Here is a 10,243-nt window from a genome sequence, read left to right on the forward strand (position 1 = left end):
TTGTCACATGTAGGTTCTTCTGTTGGCCAAATAAAACAAATATCATTGAGTTTCTAGATGGAGTGGCATCATACTTACCTTATATGGGCATGGAGTGTGGCTGTTTATGAACTCGTGTAAACATTTGGGAGTTGTTTACAGTAAACTCCATTGGCTGGGATCAGGATTGGCTTGATTCATTGCTGAGTGCCAGAAAGGTGTCTGGAAAAGGAACACATTTTGAAGTAAGTTAGCAGAACAAAGGATTTTCTGGAGAAGCTTTTGAGAGCACATTTGAGAAGTACATGCCCTGTACTTATCTTCAGAGAAGACAAAGAATCATGAAGATAGACTTACATGGACAGCAAATGTGGCCACTTCACCCCAGTCAGGGTAGTATTTGATTCAAGCCAAACTTATAGAGTTAAAGTTCGGGTTAGAATCCCTACAGTGTGGAAACAGGCCCTTCGGCCCAACAAGTCCACACCGACCCTGCAAAGAGTAACCCATTCCCCACTACTCTACATTTACCCCCAACTAATGCAACTAGCCTACACATTCCTGAACACTATGGATAATTTTAACATGGCCAATTCACCTGACCTGCACATCTTTGGACTGTGGGAGGAAACAAGAGCACCCAGAGGAAACCCACACAGACACGGGGAGAATGTGCAAACTCCACACAGGCAGTTGCCCGAGGCTGGAATCAAACCCAGATCTCTGGTACCATGAGGCAGCAGTGCTAACCACTGTGCCACCCCTGGTTAAATGTGAATTAAGTTAAAAAAGTGGTGAAATAAAGTGAATCAAAGCTGAAGTTATGTGAGGTGAAGTAAGAAGTAAATGCAATAATTAATGTATGTTTTATATTGAGTATTGGTACTTAAGTAGCTAAAATAAAAAAGGGTTTGTTTTATTAAATTCTGGGTCAGTTCCCCGCCTTTTGTCTGTCACACAATGGAAGAATGGCTGGATAAAAAGTTTAAGTGCTCGTTTTACAAGTGCACAAAAACTGTTAGATTTATTGACAAATTATATCAGTTGTGACTCATTCTCTTGGATGTTACACAGGAAAGAATTAAAAGAGCAGACCAGGCCCAAAATATCCTTGAAGCTTATTCTGCTTATTTTAAAAAAAGGATCCCACCAATTTCAAGGTGTCTTTGCTGCCTATTCAGAAAATCAAACTAAATTCAAGACTGATGTGAAGCAAACAAGAAAGCAGTAAGAAAATCATCTGTTTTATTTAACTGCTAAACAGGTAACTTAATTAAAATCACCATTCATTATGGGACATTCTGCCATTGACAACTAGTAGACAGCAGAGTTTCAGGCATCACCAAACGTTCAACAACTGACCCTAAATTTCTCCAGGGCGAATTGTGCTGAATTTTCATCAGTGTCGGATAAACTGCCTCATTGATCACCTGCTAGAATTATAGTAGCCAGCCAAATTACATTCCCTGTAGTTGAAATAAATACATTAAAATGCATAGATTAGATTACTTACAGTGTGGAAACAGACCCTTCGGCCCAACAAGTCCACACCAACCCGCCAAAGAGCAACCCACCCAGACCCAGACCCCTACATTTACCCCTTCACCCAACACTATGGGCAATTTAGTATGGCCAATTCACCTAAGCTGCACATCTTTGGACTGTGGGAGGAAACCGGAGCACCCGGAGGAAACCCACACAGACACAGGGAGAATGTACAAACTCCACACAGACAGTTGCCCAAAGCGGGAATTGAACCTGGGTCTCTGGCGCTGTGAGACAGCAGTGCTAACCACTGTGCCACCCACAATTCTGTGCCATGATGTTGGAGTGATGCCTCAGTCTGTGGGCATGCGGTGTATGTAGCTGCTGCCCATACAATGTGCCCCAAGATGTCAGTGCCGGGTGTCCAAGATGGAGAGTGGGAGGAGCAAGCAGTGAGTTGGAGTCATCGAGTACCCACACTGACTAAATACTGGGAATTCCCTCATCTCGATTCTATCCGGCAAGTGGGAGAATGGGAACCTGCATATGACTGATGTGTGATGAAGTAATAATGAGAGATAAGCCCATCAATAGGCCTCTCAGCACGCATTCATGAGAAACTCCTCTCAGCATTCGGGACTGGATTGGAAAATGTTAATCTTGATAAAGCCTCTCTCGATCTCTTCACAAATTTTGCTGCATAGTTCATATGTTTCAGGGTGCAGAAATATTCCAGCCTTTGTAACTAAGAGTGATAAGAGATTTATTTATAGTCAGGTGATTAAACCAATCTGTAAGAGTTCCTTACTAATTTGAAAGTCAGAACATTAATTAACCTACTGCTCAACTTGTGTTCCAGACCCCAACTGATTTTGTGCTGACTGACCCCACTGGTTAACACTGAGACCTCTGTTTGTATTGTAGGTCTCAGAGTTTCCAAAGTCATTTACTAGGAACAGGCATTTGATTAATCCCAGTGCATCGAACAGTGACTATTATACTTCAGTGGTGTGACAGTGTTAATTTGGCTGAGAGAATACTATGACCATTAGAAATGATAGTTGAAGCCTCTCGCCGTTTGACAGGAGAAGCTGACTCAGTACTACCCAGTGTTCAATCATCCATTGTAATTAAACATGCTGAGTTATGTTTTCAGCTCGTCTTCTAGACATAAAACTAGCATCATGACAGATTACATTTTTTCAGTTTAGATGAACAGACGTGTGCAAGACAGACATTGGCATAGACCAGTCAGCCTGAATGGCCAATTACTGTGCTGTTAATTCCTTGCTCGGAAACAACTTGCCTTTAAGTTGTAATGAATTCTATAATAGGCAATGGCCTCGCCAAATGCTCAGGCAGCAAGGTGAAAATGTACTGCACAAGGATAGTCACAAGAGAATATATGTTCCTTGCTTGCTAATGCTGATGGAAAACAAGGATGACCAAAGAGTTGGAAAACATGCCAATGTGAAGACCCGATGCTCTGCTGGAAGTGTAGCACTGAGCTGAAGGTAAATGATCTTCCAAAAATGGGTCAATTCACATAATGGAGTAGAAAGTCCATTCTTCTTGTATAATATCAGTGAGGAGAACTTGTCAGCGTTCCTTATGTGCACATGGAATAGAAACCTGATTCCATATTCTATAATTAAATGCAAAACACTGTGGATGCTGGAAGTCGGAAATAAGCACAGAGAATGCCAAAGAAACTCACAGGGTTGGCAGCTTCTGTGCAGACAGAAACGGAGTGAAAGTTTCAAGTCCTGTCCTACTCTGCTTCAAAGCTGGACTTCTGAAGAACTGTCATACTGAACTCAAAATGTTCACTTTGTTTCTCTCTGTCTGCAAATGCTGCCAGAGTTTCTCAAGCATTCCCTGTGTTTGTTCCAGATGGACATAACAAATCTTCAACATTTACAACACCTCTGTGAATGGCCAGATAAAGATATTGAGATGTTGGTGACTGGCTATGTTGGCGAAATAAATAAGTAATATGGCATTTAATGCAGAGTAGTTAGTAAAGCAATATGCAATACCATCTTTAACTCACAGTCTCAGAATCAGCTTTCAAGTAATAGTTTTTGTAACATTAACTGTTATATAAGGGTGCAGCATAATTAACAATACCATTTATTCAGATAGACAAAAATGTTCAAAATATGCATAAATTATTTTTAATATGCACAATTATTATGTATCTGATTGCAAATTCCTTCAATTATTAATCACCATGGAACTGGAAGCCAATCTTTCTTCTGCTCTGGAATTAAAACTAGGTAAATGAGAGTTCACCTGATCAGTAGCACTTGCTGGCTTTTTTGGGGGGCATGGACAGTTCACCCTTGTCACCATGCTAACCAGTTAGATTAACAAGAACAATGAGAAACAAAAGTCTGCAGTGCTAGAATTTCACCACTTGGTGTCACCATCAGATAAATGATTTGGAGAACATGCACTCATTTTACAACAAGGGACATTCAGAACCGACTATATCAGGAAACAAAAATGTCTTGCCAAATTGGCATAATGTGTTGAAACAAAGGGAAAGATTCAACAAGTCTGTTCTGTGAGTCCTACACAATTGTTTTAGGAATTAAAAACAATTTAAAATATTGGATTGTGCTATCATTTGGCTGTAATTGGCCTGCATTTTTATCTATGGGTATTGACAGCATTCAAATTTAGTCCCATTAATGTATTTGCCTGATTGCAGTCCAGAGCTCAGCACCTCCGAAGCTGCTGGCTGTTTCTGAGCTTAGCAGTGGCCTGAAGCAGCATTCGTTGATAATGCACTGCCAAGTTCTTCTCTTAATGGAAATCTGTTCCTCTTAAAGGGAAGCTGCAGTAAATAACAGGAGGTCGCTGCTGAGTACTTGGCAGTGGAGATGGACAGGAGGAGAGATGCCATAGTTCTGCTGGGTTGAGTTGGAGAATGGGGGATGGGGGAAAAGAGTGGCGGGGGTGAGGGAGGGTGGGTGAATAAAGGTGGTGGAAAAAGATCTGTGAATGAAAAATCACCCCATTCAGTCAAATGAAGAGGAGCACCCAACATTGAGTAGGTCAACATAGGCACAAAACGAACCGACCATTCATTAGCCTGTACAGTTTCCCCTTCCAATGAAAATGGGATGTGTAATTGGCTGCCAATTTGCTGTTGTCCCCACCAAAGTTGAGTTTCATCTCCATTGATTTTTCTTCCAGTAACATGGTTTCGGCCTGGATCTCTTGTCATGAGTTGGTGACATGCCAGCAGTGTGGTATTCCCACCTGCTGCTTCGTTTCCACATAAGCATGATTTAGATTACTAAAGATTTAGAGTTAGATTTAGATTTAGATTTAGATTTAGATTACTTACAGTGTGGAAACAGGCCCTTCGGCCCAACAAGTCCACACTGACCCGCCGAAGCGCAACCCACCCATACCCATACATTTACCCCTTACCTAACAATACGGGCAATTTAGCATGGCCAATTCACCTGACCTGCATATCTTTGGACTGTGGGAGGAAACCGGAGCACCCGGAGGAAACCCACGCAGACACGGGGAGAATGTGCAAACTCCACACAGTCAGTCGCCTGAGGCGGGAATTGAACCCGGGTCTCTGGCGCTGTGAGGCAGCAGTGCTAACCACTGTGCCACCATGCCGCCCTGATGCTGCCACCGTGATGCATTTCCCTGGTTTATAATCACATTGGCTCTGCAGCCTGGATTCCATCACCATTGGAAGATATGAACTTGTAACAAGAATTATGCTGTTTGGTCCCTCAAACCTGCTCTGTCATACAGCTGGATTACTGCTGATCTCATTTTCCTGCACAACCTCTACATCCCTTGATGTCTTTAAGATCCAGGAATCTATTGATCTCCATCTTGAGCACATTCAATGATTTAGGCCTCCACAACTGGGGACAAAGTTTTGCTTTCCCCATGAAGGCTATTATTGAATTTTGCCCAGGACTGCCACCTGATCTTTGCCAACTCCTTTCGCATTCTGTATTTATTGGGTGATGCAGTCACGTTGTTTCAATAACTTTTGTGTCTGAGTTTGCACATGGGCTATTAGTCTCATTCAGACATAGAGTTAGAAGAATTCACAAATGTTTTCAATAAGTACCAAGATTTAAAGCCACCACATCCAAGGAAAGCGTGAAAAGGAAGTATGAAAATATCAACAAGACAACAAGCCTAAGTTAGAAGCAAAAATATTTTTCAAAATTAATTGACACACTTCTGCAGAGAAAAAGCCATAACCCTAAACGCAATATGCTGAGTTCACAGCTGATACGTTTCTATCTTTTCTTTTTTCACTTGTGGGTGTTGCTGGCTGGGCATTTGCCTGTCTCTAGTGCCCTTGAGAAGGTGGTGCTGAGCTGCCTTCTTGAACTGCTGCCGTCCACCTGCTGTGGGCTGACCCACAGTGGCTTTAGGCACAGGGCTTTAGGACTTTGACCCAGCAACAGTGAAGGGACGGTGGTATATTTCCAAGTCAGGATGATGAGTGACTTGGAGGGGAACTTGCAGGTGGTTATGTTCCCATGTACCTGCTGCACATGTCCTTCTAGAAGGAAGTGGTTGTGGGTTTGGAAGGTGCTGTCTGAGGATCTTTGATGAACTGCTGCAATGCATCTTGTAGATAGTACACACTGCTGCTACTGAGTGGATGCTCGGGGATGTTGTGCCAATCAAGTGGGCTGTTTTGTCCTGGATGGTTTCAAGCTTCTTGAGTGTTTTTGGAACTGCACCCTCTGACAAGTGGGGAGCATTCCATCACACCCCTGACTTGTGCCTTGTAGATGGTGGACCTTGGGGAGTCAGGAGGTGAGTTACTTGCTACAGTATTCCTCGCCTCTGACCTGCTCATTTAGCTACTACATTTATGTGGCAAGTCCAGCTGAACTTCTGGTCAATGGTAACCCCAAGGGTGTTGATAATGGGGGCATCAGTGATGGCAACACCATTGAATATCAAGGGGTAGTGAGTAGATTGTCTCTTATTGGAGATGGTCAGTGCCTGTCATTTGTATAGTACAAATGTTACTTGCCACTTGACAGCCCAAGCCTGGATATCAGAACATACAACATAAAAAAGTACTGCACAGAACAGGCCCTTTAGCTTATGATATTGTCCAGATCCTGTTGTATTTGGAACATGCTTCAGTGTCTGAGGAGTCGTGAATGGTGCTGAATATTGTGCAATCGTCAATGAACATCCCCACATCTGACTTCATGATGGAGGGAAGGTCATTGATGAAGCATCTGAAGATGGTTGGGCTTAGGACACTAGCCTGTGGAACACCTGCAGAGATGACCTGGACCTGAGATGACTGACCTCCAATAACTACAACCATTGTCCTAGGTGCCAGGTATAACAAAAGCCAGTGGAGAGGTTGCCCCCTAATATCCATTGATTTCAGTTTCACTAGGGCTCCTTGATGTCACACTTGGTCATATACAGCCTTGATATCAAGGCCTGTCACTTTCACCTCAACTATGAAGTCCTCTCCCATATCCAATAATCTAAAGAGCTCACCACTGCTACACAATGACTATGAACACTTTTCTTCTGGGATTGACATCACAAATGCTACCATGAATATAATCTCACATTTCATGTGCTCCACCTCTGAAAAGAAATGTATATAGAGAAGGGAGGAAGAAATGTTGTCATTTGCTTTCATCTCAGATAGAGGAGAGAGAAAGAGAGAGACAGGGAGGATGGAATCGGAACTGGTGTTTGGCTTTATCTGTAGTTGCATAACATTTGGAAACTGGAGAAAAATCCAGCTCCTTGTGTGAAAGCAGCTCAAAATGTTAATCTAACAAAATCATAAACAAATCATGTGACATATCTGACAAACAAATTATTTTTAATTTAATTTAAACAAGAGTTTATTGTCTAGCAATCATAATGGCCTGCATTGTTGCTGTTAGTAGGCGTTAAAGTAACTGCTGTGCTCACATTCTTTGCCACAAAGTTCTTGAGAAGATTTTGCAGGAGTAAGCCTGTTCTTGATGTATAAGTATGCCATCTGAGTTCTGAAGAACACGGTCTCAAAACATTAACTCTGTTTCACTCCACAGATGCTGCCAGACCTGTTGAGTTTCTGAAGCATCTGTTGTGTTTGTTCCATCAGAGTTCTGTATCTTTAGTAAACCAATAGACTTCACCTCTTTACAAAGTGAAATTATAAATTAACTGCTTAAACAATATTATAACATTTCAACATATATTAGAGTACATTCTCTCAGATTTGCATTCACCTCACCCTGCATTGTTGCTCTGTATCAGTCCATGGTTACCGAGAGACAGAGACAGAGAGAGAGAGAGAGAGAGAGAGACAGAGACACTTCCTCGTTGTCTTCTCATAAGAGCAGGACTTGACTCCTGCTGAGTAATTTTCCTGAAGCAACATTGCTGAGGTTGGGAATACAGTTCATGGGCATTTGGGACTAATATCTGAGTCATAAATTGTGACACCTGATTTGGAACTTAGATTATAGCAACGATTGTGAAGTTGGAGACAAAAGAGTCAAGCTGTCATGACCTTGCGGAATTTAATACAATATGATTCCGTGTCATAAAGAGTCATAGGCCCTGGGTTAGATACTTAAGGACTTTGAAGTATAATTAGCTGATATATGCATGTCAATCATGTCAGGGGAGAAGGGAATAAGAAGCATGCAGTTCAGTGTAAAACATGGTGATGCAGATTAGTTCTTTTGTTAGAAACACCCTGTGGTTAATAAATATTAATGAACCTTTCAAGAAACAGAGAGATAGAGAGACAGAAAGAGAGAGAGATAGAGAGACAGAGAGAGAGAAGCTTATGATTTGCTCCAGGACCCCTTGGGAAGTTCACCTCATTTCGCTCTGGAAATGTGCCAATCAGGTTCCATTTGATCTTAAGTGTGGCTTAGGAATCAGTTCCTATTGATAGGGTGACTTTTTTTTTAAATCGAAAGAAAATTGATGTGAAGCCAAGGGGAAGCAAGGGTGCTTCCTTGGTCCTAACAACAGACCTGAGGGCTCGGATCAGCCTAATCTGTTGCACTTGCTCCTTTTCCACATGTACCCGAGGTTGGAGGCCCAATCTAAGGCTGCCCCTGGGCTCTGGTTCAGGCACAAGTTGCTTCCAATCGCAACTTTGGCACTAATAAAATTCTTTCCAAAAAATCGCAAACTTGATTCTATATTAGGAACATAATCTTCTGAGGTCAAATAATCCCTAATCATGCAACATCTTATTTCTGACTCCTAACTATTGCATATAAATCCCCTTTACAATTCCTCTGTAAAGTATTTCACCAATTGATGACAAAAGAGCTTCTCAAAATGATGACTCCAAGCTCTAGCTGATTATCTCTCTTCATTCTGCACCGACTCTATCATCAGACTTTTCTCTGACATCCATTATGGGATTAACAATCTTTTCCAGCGATACATAAGAAAGGCAAAAGCCAGTGGGAAGGCTGGGATTTTCCCAGCTAAAGGAGGCGGATTTGGAAATGTGTGGGGCCAGGAAAGTCACAATAAATGACGCCAGGCCAATATTTTGACATACTCCCACCTCCTTCTGGGCCAACCAGAAGCAATTCAGCAAAGGAGTTATAATTCCTCAAGTCTGAAGGAAGAAACCAATTAAGGTAATTAAGCAGCCATTCAGAGACATTGTGCATGTGCTGTGCTGACGGTGTGTTGGCAAGTTGTCAGTGTAGCGAAGGTAAGTCATTGAGGACTGAATCTAGCAAGATGTCTACATTCTAAGGAACTGAGGCAGCAAGCCTACTGCGACCACTAGGACTCATAACAGCACACAAACCAACAGCCAATGGGGCAACACTACTATTATAGGACATTCCAAACAGAGAACAGTTAGGGAATTCCTAGAGGCATGGCACTCATCCACAGATTCAATCAGTAAGCACATCGACCTGGACCCAATATACCGGCCACTGCAGTGGACAGCTGGAACTGACAACCGGAAGCGGCAGATTCAAACCACTACAAATGTCGGAGGAAAGATCACAGAAGCGCTTCACAGGAGGCTCCCAAGCACTGAGGATGTCACCTAGACAGGGGACGAAACGTCTGCAACACAAATTCCCAGCTCGGCGAACAGAACCACAACAACGAGCACCTGAGTTACAAATCTTCTCCCAAACTTTGAGCCATGTTTGTCATTGGTGTAGCAGTATGACAGTGACAGCAAAAGCACAGTGCCCAGACAATGTAGAAGTCTTAGATCTTATAGCAATGTAAATAATTGATATTATCAATAAACTTCAGGACATCTCTCTGTTACAAGGACTGAAATATAAGGAACACTCAGACCACATCATATTGGCTGTGATATTTGATCCAGCAAATACATTACATTCAAAATCAAGGACAGGTCTTCAGAGGATTCCCTGCCAGGAATCCCTTAGGCACAAGCTGTACCCTCCAGAGCCACAATGGCTCCATCAGAACGCATACATGTAAAAGGAAAGTGAATTCATTCATCAGTGTGGTCCATATTAATCACCAGAAAAGGATCCTTCAAATGTGCACAAAAAGTCCTGAGCAGCTGCAAAGACGCAGTGACACTATGGTAGTATTTCAGCTGCCTCAACCCTTTAGCCGACCAGTGTATCTCTGTGAATGGTCCCTGGTCACAAGGGGTATCTGCTGAAGGCATGGTTAATTATACCATTGTTGAACCCAACCCAACCACAGAAGATAAAATAGTTGCCCTATGAAGGTAAAGCCTTCGGCTTGTTTAATATATGATACTAGG

The sequence above is a fragment of the Chiloscyllium plagiosum genome, chromosome 1 (genome assembly GCF_004010195.1).
Source record: "Chiloscyllium plagiosum isolate BGI_BamShark_2017 chromosome 1, ASM401019v2, whole genome shotgun sequence".
NCBI classification, from domain to species: domain Eukaryota; kingdom Metazoa; phylum Chordata; class Chondrichthyes; order Orectolobiformes; family Hemiscylliidae; genus Chiloscyllium; species Chiloscyllium plagiosum.